Here is a 15,750-nt window from a genome sequence, read left to right as displayed (position 1 = left end):
TTCATGTCTTACTATCAGTGGTATCCTTTTAAGTTTTCAAATAAAATCTAAATTGGCTTTGGTTTGACAGTGTCGGGTTGTAAAGCTGCCACAATGACGAACGGGCCAAGTGGATCACACGTCTAGCATTGCACATAAAGTGCTAACGTCGTTGTTAAATTAGTTTTAAGGACGTATTTATTCCTTGTGTTCTATTTTAAATTATTACATGATGTCATTCGATGTGTTACAGTATTACATGCACTTTAAAAATATTGTCAGGCTTGTTCTATTGTTAGGTGAACTTTCGATACCAGCCATAACACGTTTTGGTTTAACTCATTGGCTGCTATTGACAGCGATAGGCATCCAATCCATTTAAAGTTGGAGGGCTGGCAGCGCTGCCAGCCTCCTAATTGGACGTCTGTCATCATCAGTAGCAGTAAGAGAGGTAAATTAATGTGACAAAGTCGTTCGACTTACTAAATAAACTTAAATTACATTATTTGAGATGTTACTAATGTTTAATAAACCACAGCGAATCCATCTAACCCTGATTTAAACTAGGAGGACTGGCACATATTTCAATGCTATTCCCCTATTACAGGGAGGGGCAGAGAAACTTGCTTATTTAAATTTGGCGCCCTGAAGCGATGGTTTCTCTGAGGATGGTAGGGATGGACTTATTTGAGAGGGTGGGGCTTAAAGAGCATACGACACCAGAAAAAAAGTCTTAAATGGCATTATTATGTGAATTAGAATCATATTTTGAGACGATTCGACCATATACAACAATTTAGCAAAGCGCAGATGACGAGAAATTAGTCTTTTAATCTGCCGGTTAGCCACGCCTACAATTATAGGGCTTTAGCGTCCCCAACAGGTGGATGACGTCAGCGGTAGACTAGGCTCATCGGTTTTACTATTCAGCCCATTGAGGGGGAATTTTTCAGAACGAGGAAAATGAGACGAAGAGAGCTGCAAAATGTCATTGTTTCAGTCTCTCTACTCCCAATATTTTTACAGGATATTCTTTTTATCCAAGTATTTTCCCCAATAGCTATATAAATGGCTTGAGAAGGACCAGTCAGCCCGTCGAGGGGGAACTATTCACAATGAGGAAAACGCGACGAAGAGAGCGGCAAAATGTCATTGTTTCTGTCTCTTTACTTCAATATTTTTACAGGATATTCTTTTTATCCAAGTATTTTTCCCCAATAGCTATATAAATGGCTTGAGAAGGACCAGTCAGCCCGTCGAGGGGGAACTATTCACAATGAGGAAAACGCAACGAAGAGAGCGGCAAAATGTCATTGTTTCTGTCTCTTTACTTCAATATTTTTACAGGATATTCTTTTTACCCAAGTACTTTCCCCAATTGCTAAATAAATGGCATGGTCATGACAAATAACTTGTGCTAAATGGAATATAAAATAATAAAAATCCATTTATTCAAGACGACATGGCAAAATTACTCCATAATGGTCAAAACAGTCGACTTTACCTTTACTGTCACACCTGCCGAACGATATTTTATGACACCTAAATCGGACATATGTCATTTCCCTTCCCCGGCTTCGGAGAATGTAAACAGACCAGAAGGAGTGACAGCTAGCCGACATGCTAACCCGAACCGAGGGATGTTTCAAAGTCTTCGAAGTGGAAAATCACACATAACTAGCCTGGATTATTTGACATGACGACCCGGTTGTCGAGTTTCTTTGCGGATCGGCAAACCGCCCGGCGGAGAGCAATTTACAGTTCGTTCCCTGGAGGAGGGTGGCTGGAATTGTTGTGTAGCTAACGCGCTAACAGCTAACTGCTAATGAGCGTGAGGATAGCTTTTTACATGCCTATCAATGATCAAACGTAAGTAGTCCTTTATTTAAAGGAATTTTATAGTGTTTACTTTGTAATCACTGTATTCGTATTTGACATAATACAAAACAAGATGTTTACTCACTTCCTTGTAAGTCCAATGGTCCCACAGTAAATATCCACGGTGAATGGGAACCTTTTGAAACTCCAAAAAGGCGCATACGCCTCTCCCGCATACAGAATGATTTTTCTGCAGCCGTTTGGCTGGCGTGATGCAAAAAATAAAAGTATTAATCCGCAAAATCAGCTGAATCCTTCGTCCTCATACACAACAGTACACTGTAGCGTGAAGAGGACGTCTTCTACCGTACACGTCACAGCGCCCTCCTCCTCAATGCGAGACCGAAGCCGGAAGTCACTCATTTTCCTGGCGCGGGATTCAAAAAACTAAATAAATATAGCGATCGCTTCCACACACATCCAAGCGGTCCATATCATTCAGGAGCATAAAATACCACGTGTATTATGAAATAAACATGCTTTTTCGTGTCACAAGCACTTTAAAGTTTGGTTCAAAGTTAAAGTCAGGAACCCCAGTGAGCAACATGGAGTGGACGAAGTTGGAACGCGCTTTCGCTGTTGGGGCATTTTTTTCAAGCGGTCGCTCAGTCGTCGCAACCAACGTGCATTCGGTAGACATTTCAGTATTGCCTCGCGTGGTCATGTTCCTCGCCGGCAGTAGATTGTTTCATTGGTAAACAACTTTAGGGAAACGGATGGGACAAAATTGAAATGTCTACGGAATCCAAGTTGTGTCACGACAATTGAGTGACCGCTTGAACAAAATGCTTTAACAGCGAACGCGTGTTCCAACTTCGTCCACTCCATGATGCTCACTTGGGTTCCTGAAAAATGAACACAAAATAATGCACATTAAGAACCAAACATTAAGCCCCACCTTCTCAAATTTGTCCATCCCTACCATCCTCAGAGCAACCCTCGCGTCAGGGCGCCAAATTTAAATGGTGTTATGGTGTTATACTTATATATAAGCAAGTTGCTCTGCCCCATCCTGTATCATTGATTTTCAAATTCATTTTCCCGTTTATTATTTATTTTATTTTTAAAAAAATATGTATATTGATTCATATAGTTTAATTTACACTACATTTTCACTAAGGGCTGCAGAAATCTTTTTCAAATTTTATTTTAGCGAGAAAAATGAAGTCGGTACGAACATTGTAAAGTTGTGGGCCACACAAAATGGACGTGGCGTCCCGGATTTGGCCCCCGGGGCACCTGTTTAACACCAGCGATATCACAGAAACAAAGGTAAACATTGAACTGTTCAAAAAAAGTGGAAATACATGACATTACGTCATTAGATATATTGTCAGAAACAAGGATGTTCTATTAAAAAGATATATATTTTTATCCTTACTATTTTGTGTTTTAACCTGAATTAAGAATCACTTTCGTCATTTATATAACAGTGCCTCCTTCAGGACAAACTTTTAGACACCACATTTTTTTCGTCCGCGTCCAACTCTGAGACGGACATTCCCAGATTCCCGCGGTCCGAAGCGGTGATTCCGTCTGATCCGAGCTGGTGAGAGACACCAACTGACAGGTGTGCGACGTCCCAAGCGCGTCCAATCAGAGATCCCCGGCGGATCAACCCCCACTAGCTATAGGTCACGACCCGGGGTGTGCCACCCCGTGTCGACTGAGCTCATCCATCAAATTGGAAATCCCTCGCATGCGTTGCATTCGCGTCGCGTCTTCATGACATGAGAGCTATTTGGGATTACGCGTGTAAGCAATAGGCCGCCTGGTCGACACTTAAAATGATTCCCGAGTTTACATAATGTATCAAATCATCCTGACGTGTTATTTAAAATGATTTCGAGAGCACATTGATTAGCCCTATATTGGACACTCATTGGCTGCCATTGACGGCCCTAGACGTCCAATCCCTTTTGACTGGGAGGGGCGAATGAACGAACATTCTAGTGCCTTCAATGCATTTTACTATTGCATGTAATTCTTCTTTTACTAGTTACCACAACACATAGTCTATGAATGCTTTACATCAGGGGTCCCCAAACTACGGCCCGCTAGGGTTTCGCTGTTTAAATTTTTTTTTCTAAATGCCCTCCTGTTCAAAAATTTTCTTCCGCCAGAAAATTGATATTTTAAGCTTTCCAATAATGTATCACACATTAATGATAAATAAAGTTAATGCCATCTTGTGGATTTATTGTTATGATAAACAAATACAGTACTTATGTACATTATGTCGAATGTATATATCCGTCTTGTTTTATCTTTTCATTCCAACAATAATTTACAGAAAAATATGGCATATTTTAGAGAAGGTTTGAATTGCGAATAATTATGATTAGGGCTGTCAAACGATTAAAATTTTTAATCGAGTTAATTACTGCTTAAAAATTAATTAATCGTAATTCATCGCAATTCAAACCATCTATAAAATATGCCATATTTTTCTGTTAGTTATTGTTGGAATGGAAAGATAAGACACAAGATGGATATATACATTCAACATACGGTACATACTGTAAGTCCTGTATTTGTTTATTATAACAATAAATCAACAAGATGGCATTAACATTGTTAACATTCTGTTAACGTGATCCATGGATAGAAAGACTTGTAGTTCTTAAAAGATAAATGTTAGTACAAGTTATAGAAACTTTATATTAAAACCCCTCTTAATGTTTTCGTTTTAATAACATTTGTTAAATTTTCAATCAAAAAATAAACTAGTCGCCCGCCATTGTTCATGTCAATAATTACACAATGCTGATGGGTGCTTAAACCCATAAAATCAGTCGCACCCAAGCACCAGCAGAGGGCGACAAAACTCCCAAAAACATAAGTAACAAGTAACATTGCACTATGCTGTCATTTTAATCTGTTTGGGCATGTGCGTTAATTGCGTCAAATATTTTAACGTGATTAATTTTTAAAAAATTGATTACCGCGCATTAACGCGATAATTTTAACAGCCCTAATTATGATTACTTAATTTTTAAGCTGTGATTAACTCAATTAAAAATTTTAATCGTTTGACAACCCTAACAACAACACATGACTGTGGAAACTTTGGCTTGTAGCACCTCACAAGGGGGATGCAGACAATAATAATAATAATAATAAACAGTAATCCAGAAATACAATGGCATTTCCATAAGAAACAAAAAAATATACATTTTATCCTCTGCAACGTTCTCAGTAAAAGAGAAACAGGAAATACAGTACTGTAACATGTTTGGAAATGGGTTTATTATCTACAAGGTGTTAACTTTTGAAAAGCTGTCCACTTTAATGACCAATCTCCCTGAAAAGGTTAGTCATATCCATATATGCAAATAAACTAGGGCTCTCTAAATTATCGCGTTAAGGGTGGTATTTAATGTTTTAAATCAATCACGTTAAAATATTTGATGCAATTAACGCACATGCCCCGCTCACACAGATTAAAATGAGAGCAAAGTGCAATGTCCACATGTTACTTGTGTTTTTTGGAGTTTTGTCGCTCTCTGCTGGCGCTTGGGTGCGACTGATTTTATGGGCTTAAGCACCCATGAGCATTGTGTAATTATTGACTTCAACAATGGCGGGTTACTAGTTTATTTTTTGATTGAAAATTTTACAAATTTTATTAAAACGAAAACATTAAGAGGGGTTTTAATATAAAATTCTATAACTTGTACTAACATTTATCTTTTAAGAACTGCAAGTTTTTCTATCCATGGATGCTTAAAGAGAATGTTAATAATGTTACTGGCATCTTGTTGATTTATTGTTATAATAAACAAATACAGTATTTATGTACAGTATGTGAAATGTATGTATCCGTCTTATCTTTCCATTCCAACAATAATTTATAGAAAAATATGGCATATTTTATAGATGGTTTGGATTGCGATTAATTACCATTAATTTTTAAGCTGTAATTAACTCGATTAAAATTTTTAATCGTTTGACAGCCCTAAAATGAACATGTATGACGTCTTATATACAAACAGTTCTGGAACTGTCTCTAAAAGCTACATATCTAGGCCATAACATACAAACACACAAACATCCATGTTCAAGTGGCCATAGTTTTATACCTCTTTTGGTCTCGGCGCCGTCTCACTCCTCTGTCCGATCGTCATCTTGCTCAAAAAACAATAACAACCATTCCCACTCCTCCGCTCTTCGACTTCCTCTGCTGTCGTCGCCGAGCTGCGGCGCGATGAAGCCTCGCCGGCAACAGGTGCCGCGCGTATCGCCGTAACCGAGCGGCCGTCCTTCAGGCCCGGCGTATGTCCCAGTTCTGTTCCGCGACACTTGTCGCCGCCGGAATATTTTTAGCAAATCGCGGCGAGAAGGACAAGAGCCTCAAATCCCCAATTAAAGTGGCTGAAACACTCTGCGTGCGTGCGCGTTTGTGTTGGCGTGCCTGTTTTTATGAGCCCGTGGCACCTGCCGCAGTATGGCGGCCCCCCAAGGCCCGGTGCGTGCAAGCGGCAAATATTCAGAAAGGTTTGCCTGCAGAACACAAGCACAAGTGAACAGCTGCTTTATAAGCGACACAAAAAAATCTTTTCCCTGAGGTCTGACTTTTACCAGCCTGCTGCTTGATGTTACAAAACAGCAACAAAGACTTTTCAACCCCCGCGTCCCCGTAAAAAGCTTAAGAGTTTGCAACGGCAGGATGACAGCGACCCAAACATTAGCTTTCTTCAATGGCACCGCTAGTAAACAAACCCTTCTATGGAAAGGTCGACCGATATACAATGGTGGGTCGTGATGCATTACAATTCTTCCATTACTTGAGTAACTTTTTTGACAAAAATGTCTTCCTACGAGTACATTTACTGGAGTAGATTTGTGAAGGAGAAACGCTACTCCTACTCAGTGGCGCCACCAGGGGGTGGCCAGGGGTGGCCACGGCCACCCCTATAAATTGGTTGGCCACCCCACTGGCCACCCCGCTTGCCAGTATATCGTTAGATTGTTATGGCATCAGTTATGGATTTCATCCAAAATAAATGCATTTATTTTGTTTTGTTAAATGTAGGGCTGTCAAATTTATTGCGTTAACGGGCGATAATTAATTTTTAAAAAATTAATCACGTGAAAATATTTAGCGCAATTAACGCATTCGCGGTACGACTCATTCACGCATTGCCGCAAACAGCCTACACGTTTTACTTATATACAGAGATAAGAGGCAGTGTCAAGTGAGTGGAGTAGATACAAGCATTCATTGGGGCCGTGCTTTTAATTGGCAAAAGCTTTGTCATCTCTCCCACAGCAACTATAAATATTGTGGGAAGCGACGTGGGGAAGAACACCCTGTAGTGTACCCAACGCAGAGAAGATATAGCATTTGCAGCCACCACACACAGTAATGGTTGCACCACTTCCCATCATGCATTTGGGCAGAACAGTTAAGTCGCTACAGTATCATTTACTGAAAACTCAACAAATACACTAGATGGCAATATTTAATCACAATATACAAACTAACGTTCATCCTTTAAGAATCTATCCATGGATCCCTTTCACAGAAAGAATGTTAATAATGTTAATGCCATCTTGTGGATTTATTGTTATAACAAACAAATACAGTACTTATGTACAGTATGTTGAATGTATACATCCGTCTTATCTTTCCATTCTAACAATAATTTACAGAAAAATATGGCATATTTTAGAGATGGTTTGAATTGCGATTAATTACGATTAATTAATTTTTAAGCTGTGATTAACTCGATGAAAATTTTTAATCGTTTGACAGCCCTAGTTAAATGTACACCTTATGCCTAATACAGTATATACAATAGGGAGAACAAGTATTTGATACACTGCCAATGAGTTTTCCCATTGGCAGTGTATCAAATATCCCCACTGTACATAACACAATAAAACAGAATTGTTGTGGAACTCAAAATGTTGACTGGACAGTTATGGACAATAAATTATTAGTAAAATCAAATATTACTCAACACACCAAAGTATATCAGTAGCCGTGTCCTTAAGTCTTTCTGATAGTTTTCCCTGACCTTTTTACTGCAATAATATAATGAAAACCTGAAATTATGGCTTTTAGTTTTGGTGTGCCACCCAAGATTTTAGGTGACCCCATCTGGCCACCCCTATGAAAAATTTCTGGAGGCGCCACTGCTCCTACTCCCAGACTGAAATTTTCATCGTAGGTTAGGGTGACCATATTTTGATTTCTAAAAAAGAGGACACTCAGCCCGGCCTCAAGATACTTGAATTTTACTCAAAGTTCACTCAAAGATGCCTATATCACTTTAATATATTTAAAGTGTGCCCCCTCACTCTGGATGGAAAAATGCAGTTTGGAAAAAAAATAAATAATGACTTTAAAAATATATATATAAATATAAAATGCAGACCCATAGAAATGTAGTCCAGTCAATACACATACATACAGTAGGCTATGTGCCAACTAAACATTTTTATAAATTACTATCACGACAATTGTCCTTGACAAATTGTTATTCCCATTCAATTGATGTTCTCATTCAATGTTCTAGATTGCACACAAACAAAAACCGAAATAAACTGACAAACTATTCAATCAGCATGTTTCTAAACGTAGCAGTTCAAAACTACGTTTCCCATAATGCCTTGCGCGGTTTAGCTTACTGATAGCTAGCTGAGGCAAAAATCAAACTTTGCTATAAAAGTTAACAATCATCGGCAGCGCGCCGATGCGACACCAAACGGGATTTTACAGTCAAAGCTCTGACAGAAGTCAACAGTTGCCATTATATACGTATTTATCATTAAGAAAAAAAAAACTTCAGGCATTGTGGCCAAATCGTCAACCCAGTAGATGGCGGTAATGCCTCATGATAGGGCTAAACTGCCAACAAAAACAAGAAGAACTACTTTACTTCCCTCCATTCTCATAGGAGCCATGTCAACTGCTGCCACCCAGCGGTCAGAGGGATTCTCTTCAAATTGGTCCCGTGAAAAATCCTTAAAAAATCATAAAAACCGGACATTTTTATGAATTTATAAAACTCGCCCGGACCACGAGGACGCTACGTGAAAGTAGGACTTGTTCGGGCAAAAGAGGACGTTTGGTCACCCTATCGTAGGTGCATGTCCACTGTGAGAGAGATAATCGAGAAAGAAAAATCCAGAAATCACAATGTATGATTTTTTTTTAGCAATTTATTTGTGTGATACAGCTGCAAATAAGTATTTGAACACCTGAGAAAACGATTGTTAAAATTTGGTACAGTAGCCTTTGTTTGCAATTTAAGAGGTCAAATGTTTCTTGTAGTTTTTCACCAGATTTGCACACACTGCCACTCAAAAAAATGGGGTGTTGAACTGACATTAAAAAAAATTACGGAAAGAATTTGCACCTGATAATATTGCTTTCCTTCAGCATTTAGCAATTGTGTCCTTTTAACATAAAGCACACATGTCTAGCCAATATTAGGCACTCATGTTCACCCTAAAATACATGTTGAACCGACAGACACAATTTGCACCTGATAATATTGCTTTCCTTCTACTACTACTCTTTGGAAGCGCGTTCACATTTACAAAACGAAGCGGACTATCTGAGGAAAAAAACTCTGGTCTGGTGTGAAAGCACCTTAAGAGAACAACTTCAAATGAAGTTATGGAAAACGTGCCTATATTGCACCACTAGTCCATATAGTGTATTATCAATCAGTTATTCCCAAGAGGCATTTTGTAGGGCTTTTTCACAGATTTTTATAGTTTCAGTAGGGCTGTCAAAATTATCGCGTTAACGGGCGTTAATTAATTTTTAAAAATTAATCACGTTAAAATATTTGACGCAATTGACACACATGGCCCGCTCACAGATTTAAATGACAGTACAGTGAATGCTCACTTGTTAATTGTGTTTTATGGAGTTTTGCCGCCCTTTGCCGGCGCTTGGGTGCGACTGATTTTATAGGCTTCAGAACCCATGAGCATTGTATAAGTAATTATTGACATCAACAATGGCGGGCTACTAGTTTATTTTTTGATTGAAAATTTTACAAATTTTATTAAAATGAAAACATTAAGAGGGGTTTTGATTCGGGCTGTCAAAATTATCGCCTTAACGCACGGTAATTAATTTTTTAAATTAATCACGTTAAAATATTTGACGCAATTAACGCACATGTCCCGTTCAGAAAGTAATTGTATTTAACGTTACAGACAAAATGTCTTACACTCATCCAGAGTCTTTTAGTTTTGGCTTATAGTAGGGCTATCAAATTTATCGCGTTAACGGTGGTAATTATTTTTTAAAAAATTAATCACATTAAAATATTTAACGCAATTAACGCATGCGCTGCTCGACCCACTCACGCATTGTCGCGTTTAATCTATAATGGCGCCGTTTTATATATATATATATATATATATATTAGGGCTGTCAAAATTAACGCGTTAACGCGCGGTAATTAATTTTTTTAATTAATCACGTTAAAATATTTGACGCAATTAACGCACATGTCCCGCTCAGACAGTATTCTGCCTTTTGGTAAGTTTTACAGCAAGGCATTTTGTGCTGTCCAACAGCGAACTCTTGTGGTCGCTTTGCGACATGGTTTATTGTTTTCTTGTCAGTTCATTATGGCTGCACGACGTCTCGGGCTGATAATGTTGTGCTTATATGATCCTTGGACAAGATTTGTCCGTAAGTATGGTTGTTGTAAAGAATGTCCATATTATGTTAGTAAGCGAAATGTTATATTTTTTGTATGAGACGCTTTTTCTTTATGTTTAGTGAACCTGTATAGCGTGCTAAGCTAACGTTGTTGCTAATGCAATGCTTGTGTACTTTTATTTTGTAGTTTTACGACAGTCTAAAGAGGACAATGGTTTGAGGCCATTTTATTAATAAATCAGATGAAAAAGGAAGAAGTCTAATTATTAAGGCGTCATTCACTAGCTGTCTAGCTTTGGAAAAAGTAGACGCTTCGGAGTGAGGACAGCATAGACAGATTTAAATGACAATAGAGTGAAATGCCCACTACAGTCCTTATGTACCGTATGTTGAATGTATATATCCATCTTGTGTCTTATCTTTCCATTCCAACAATTTATTTTACAGAATATATATATAATTTACAGAAAAAGATGGCATATTTTTTAGATGGTTTGAATTGCGATAATTGCGATTAATTACGATTAATTAATTTTTAAGCTGTAATTAACTCGATTAAAAATTTTAATCGTTTGACAGCCCTAGTTTTAATATAAAATTTCTATAACTTGTACTAACATTTTTCTTTTAAGAACTACAAGTCTTTCTATCCATGGATTGCTTTAACAGAATGTTAATAATGTTAATGCCATCTTGTTGATTTATTGTTATAATAAACAAATACAGTCCTTATGTACCGTATTTTGAATGTATATATCCATCTTGTGTCTTATCTTTCCATTCCAGCAATAATTTACAGAAAAATATGGCATATTATATAGATTGTTTTGAATTGCGATTAATTGCGATTAATTACGATTAATTAATTTTTAAGCTGTAATTAACTCGATTAAAAATTTTAATCGTTTGACAGCCCTAATTTACAGTATTTGCCCAAATATAAGACGGTGTTTTTTTGCATTGAAACATGACTGAAAAAGAGGGGGTCGTCTTATATTCGTGGTCTAAACATTATACCCATTCACGACGCTGGATGGCGCCAAATATCATTGAAGCGATGTTCTGTCATGACAGATCTCAGCTACTCTCCCCATTCACGACGCTAGATGGCGCCAGATATCATTGAAGCGATGTTCAGTCATGACAGATCTCACCTTCTCTCAAGTTTAACCAGTTTGCAATTTTTTTTATCGCAATAGTTTTTCCTTATTCAGATTTGTCTCAAGACTACAGTTACAGTTAGACTTCACTTTGATGGTTAATGCAGTTATTGCAATTTTGTTGTTTTATCACAATAGATTGGTTTATTTACATTTCAAAAAGCAGAAGCCATTCATTTACGAATGTGATTGCACTTTAGTTACATATTTAAGTGTTCATATTTTAAGATTTGAATGAGGCAAAATAACATGCTTTTTCTCTCAAATATATTTTTATAATCATTTGTTTCAGATGTAATTATTTTCTGTATAAAAATTAATTTGGTGTTCAAAAAGTCTTTTTTCAAACTTGAGTCTTGAAAAAGAGGGGGTCGTCTTATAATCAGGGCCGTCTTATATTCGTGCCAATACGGTATTTCTTTTCTTGGTGACTATTTCTGTCTAATAGTGGTTCATTTAGGGCAGGGGTGGGCAAACCGGTCCTCAAGGGGCATAGTGGGTTCTGGTCTTTGTTCCAACTGATCCAGCACAGACAGTTTAACCAATGAGGTTTCTGCTGAAACAAGAAGCTTCTGACTTTGATCAACTTATAGCACTTGCAAGTCACCAGATTGGTGAAAAGGTTTCCTCTTGATGGGTTTGAACAGAAACCCGAACACACTGCGGCCCTCTGTGGAATACTTTGCCCACCCCTGATTTAGGGGGTGCTTTTGCAGTGTGTTGTTCAAGACCATGACGAAAACCGGATCAGAATTAATCAGAAATAACTTAGACAACGTCAAGATCAAGACTTGGAATCAAAGACAAAACCAAAACAAGATCAAGAAACCAAGGATTCTTTAGGGAATCAAGTGTGAAACCAGACCAAAATTAAGGAAAATTTCTTGTGGTTTTGCTACGATCAAGAATTCCAGTTCTTTAAATGAAGGTTTCTAGCAGTTCTTGAAGATTTGATACAATACAATTTTCCACAATTTCAGTGTTCCTCTTGGTTTCTAATAGTGGTTCTTTGAGGGAGAGCTTTTGCAGTGTTTTGCTCAAGACCACGACCAAAACCAGACCAGAATTGACCAGAAACCACAAAAAACTTAGACCACCTCAAGATCAAGACTTTGGAATCAAAACCAAAACAAGATCAAGAAACCAAGACTGTCTTTAGGGAATCAAGTGTGAAACCAGACCAAAACAAGGAAAATTTCTTGTGGTTTCGCTACGATCAAGAATACCAGTTCTTTAAATATAGTTCTCTAGCAGTTCTTGAAGATTTCATACTATACAATTTTCCACAATCTCAGTGTTTGTAGAGGTTCTGATCAAATCAAGTTTCTAGTGCATCAATGAAAGCGTGTTTGTTGACAAAGGTTTCTGAAGGTAGGACTAGCTTTCCAAGCCACACTAAATGCCACGTCGGCAATTTTAATAATAGCCGCCATAAATGAGGCAAGGGAATTGGTCTCGGCGCAGCGCCACCTCGCAAATTAGGTCGACGCTGAGTGTCCGTTGGGAGGGGGCGGCTTGATGCTAATTGACAGGAGAACCCAGGCTCTTAACCCTGCAAGGGTTGGAATTTCAAGGGCAATTCGATATGAAGTCAAGTGTTGGCGTTTGTTCTCCCTGGTAGAAGGTTTTAAAAGATTCTCCTTTAAAGTGTCTGTGACACAAAAAAACATGTTTATTTCATATTACACGCGGTATTTTATGCTCCTGAATGAAATTAACTGCTTGGATCTGTGTAGAAGCGATCCATATACAGTGGGGCAAATAAGTATTTAGTCAACCACTAATTTTGCAAGTTCTCCCACTTGAAAATATTAGAGAGGCCTGTAATTGTCAACATGGGTAAACCTCAACCATGAGAGACAGAATGTGAAGAAAAAAAAAACGGAAAATCACATTGTTTGATTTTTAAAGAATTTATTTGCAAATCATGGTGGAAAGTAAGTATTTGGTCTATACCAAAAGTTCATCTCAATACTTTTTTTATATACCCTTTGTTGGCAATAACGGAGGCCAAACAGTTTCTGTAACTCTTCACAAGCTTTTCACACACTGTTGCTGGTATTTTGGCCCATTCCTCCATGCAGATCTCCTCTAGAGCAGTGATGTTTTGGGGCCTTCGTTGGGCAACACAGAATTTCAACTCCCTCCCCACCCTGTGGTGTCAAAATGATAATAAGAACGAGGAGCAAAAATCCCAGAACCACCAAGGGGGACCTAGTGAATGACCTACAGAGAGCTGGGACCACAGTAGGAAAGGCTACTATCAGTAACACAATGCGCCGCCAGGGACTCAAATCCTGCACTGCCAGACATGTCCCCCTGCTGAAGAAAGTACACGTCCAGGCCCGTCTGCGGTTTGGGTGATCCAGAAGAGGACTGGGAAAATGTGTTATGGTGAGATGAAACCAAAATAGAACTTTTTGGTAGAAACACAGGTTCTCTTGTTTGGAGGAAAAAGAATACTGAATTGCACCATACCCACTGTGAAGCATGGGGGTGGAAACATCATGCTTTGGTGCTGTTTCTCTGCAAAGGGACCAGGATGACTGATCTGTGTAAAGGAAAGAATGAATGGGGCAATGTATTGAGAGATTTTGAGTGAAAATCTCCTTCCATCAGCAAGGGCTTGAAGATGAGACGTGGCTGGGTCTTTCAGCATGACAATGATCCCAAACACACAGCCAGGGCAACAAAGGAGTGGCTTCGTAAGAAGCATTTCAAGGTCCTGGAGTGGCCTAGCCAGTCTCCAGGTTTCAACCCCATAGAAAATCTGCGGAGGGAATTGAAAGTCCGTGTTGCCCAACGACAGCCCCAAAACATCACTGCTCTAGAGGGGATCTGCATGGAGGAATGGGCCAAAATACCAGCAACAGTGTGTGAAAAGCTTGTGAAGAGTTACAGAAAACGTTTGGCCTCTGTTATTGCCAGCAAAGGGTACATAACAAAGTATTGAGATGAACTTTTGGTATCGACCAAATACTTATTTTCCACCATGATTTGCAGATAAATTCTTCAAAAATCAAACAATGTGATTTTCTGGGTTTTTTTCCTCATTCTGTCTCTCATGGTTGAGGTTTAATCATGTTGAAAATGACAGGCCTCTCTAATATTTTCTAGTGGGAGAACTTGCACAATTAGTGGTTGACTAAATACTTATTTACCCCACTGTATTTATTCAATTTTTTAAATCCTCCACCATGAAAATGAGTGACTTCGTGCTCGAGTTGAGGAAAAAAGCGAATGTGACGTCAGCGGTAGAGATTATCCTCACAATACAGCCATTACTATAGCATGTGGAAGGACTGTGGATTCAGCTGATTTTGCAGATTATTGTTTTTATTTTTTTGGGCGTCACAACAGCCTAATGTGCTGCATGCTTTTGTTGCTACACCATGGAGAGTGGTGTGAGGCTTTTTGGATTTCCAAAAGAGCGGGTTCATCGCGAAGAATGGGCAAAACAAGTCTGACAATCTAGAGACCATTGGACGGATTACGAAGTGAGAAAATTACGTGTTTTATGTAGGACGTCTGCTATCGAATATTTTCGTCGTCGATTAATCGACGGACTAGTTAGTTCGAATAATCGAGTAATCAGATACAGAACATGAAAAATTCAAATACATGAGCTGAGCCTCAAACGGTATGAATTTTTTAAAAAATGAGGGTCTATGTACAAGAAAAAAACAATTGGCTAACTTACATAGAAAAAGTTCACTAGCTTAAATGCTATAAAATGCTAAAGTTTTTTTTTATTTCTCTTAACAAATTTTTCAGACACATATTCCCACAAAAACGGTTCAATATACCTATAAACTAAATTATGAATGCAATAAAAAACATTAGCTCAAACAAAGACTTTGCTTACTTTGGTCTTAACAGGGAGCAGTTGTCTCATTTGTTCAGCCATGTAAAAAGAGGCTGACCAGAGGGCAGTGTATCCACCCTAATCAATAAAACTGAATGCAAACATTTTCAAAATAAACCATTACAACGCCACTTTAATGAAACGAATACTCGAAGCAACAAAATTTAATTCGAATATTTGTTTCTAATCGAATACTCGAGTGAAATCGATTAATCGTTGCAGCACTAGTTTTA

At 38.2% G+C, this 15,750-nt stretch overlaps 1 protein-coding gene across 3 annotated transcripts in view; it reads right to left on the bottom strand.

The window, feature by feature from the left end:
* LOC130914315 (leucine-rich repeat and immunoglobulin-like domain-containing nogo receptor-interacting protein 1) overlaps positions 1 to 15,750 on the bottom strand; it is a 59,142-nt gene that overhangs the window by 29,313 nt on the left and 14,079 nt on the right. The window contains exon 1 of one of the 3 annotated variants that reach the window (XM_057833388.1): positions 5,940 to 6,827. The exons of the other annotated variants lie outside the window; for them this stretch is intronic. The gene's annotated coding sequence lies outside the window, so the exon portion shown is untranslated. Of the gene's footprint in view, positions 1 to 5,939; positions 6,828 to 15,750 lie in introns of those variants that run through there. 3 annotated transcript variants of the gene reach the window in all.

This window comes from Corythoichthys intestinalis, chromosome 4 (assembly GCF_030265065.1).
Source record: "Corythoichthys intestinalis isolate RoL2023-P3 chromosome 4, ASM3026506v1, whole genome shotgun sequence".
Taxonomy (NCBI): Eukaryota; Metazoa; Chordata; class Actinopteri; order Syngnathiformes; family Syngnathidae; genus Corythoichthys; species Corythoichthys intestinalis.
Note: the sequence above shows the minus strand (reverse complement) of the source record. Positions and strands in the feature narration are given on the sequence as shown.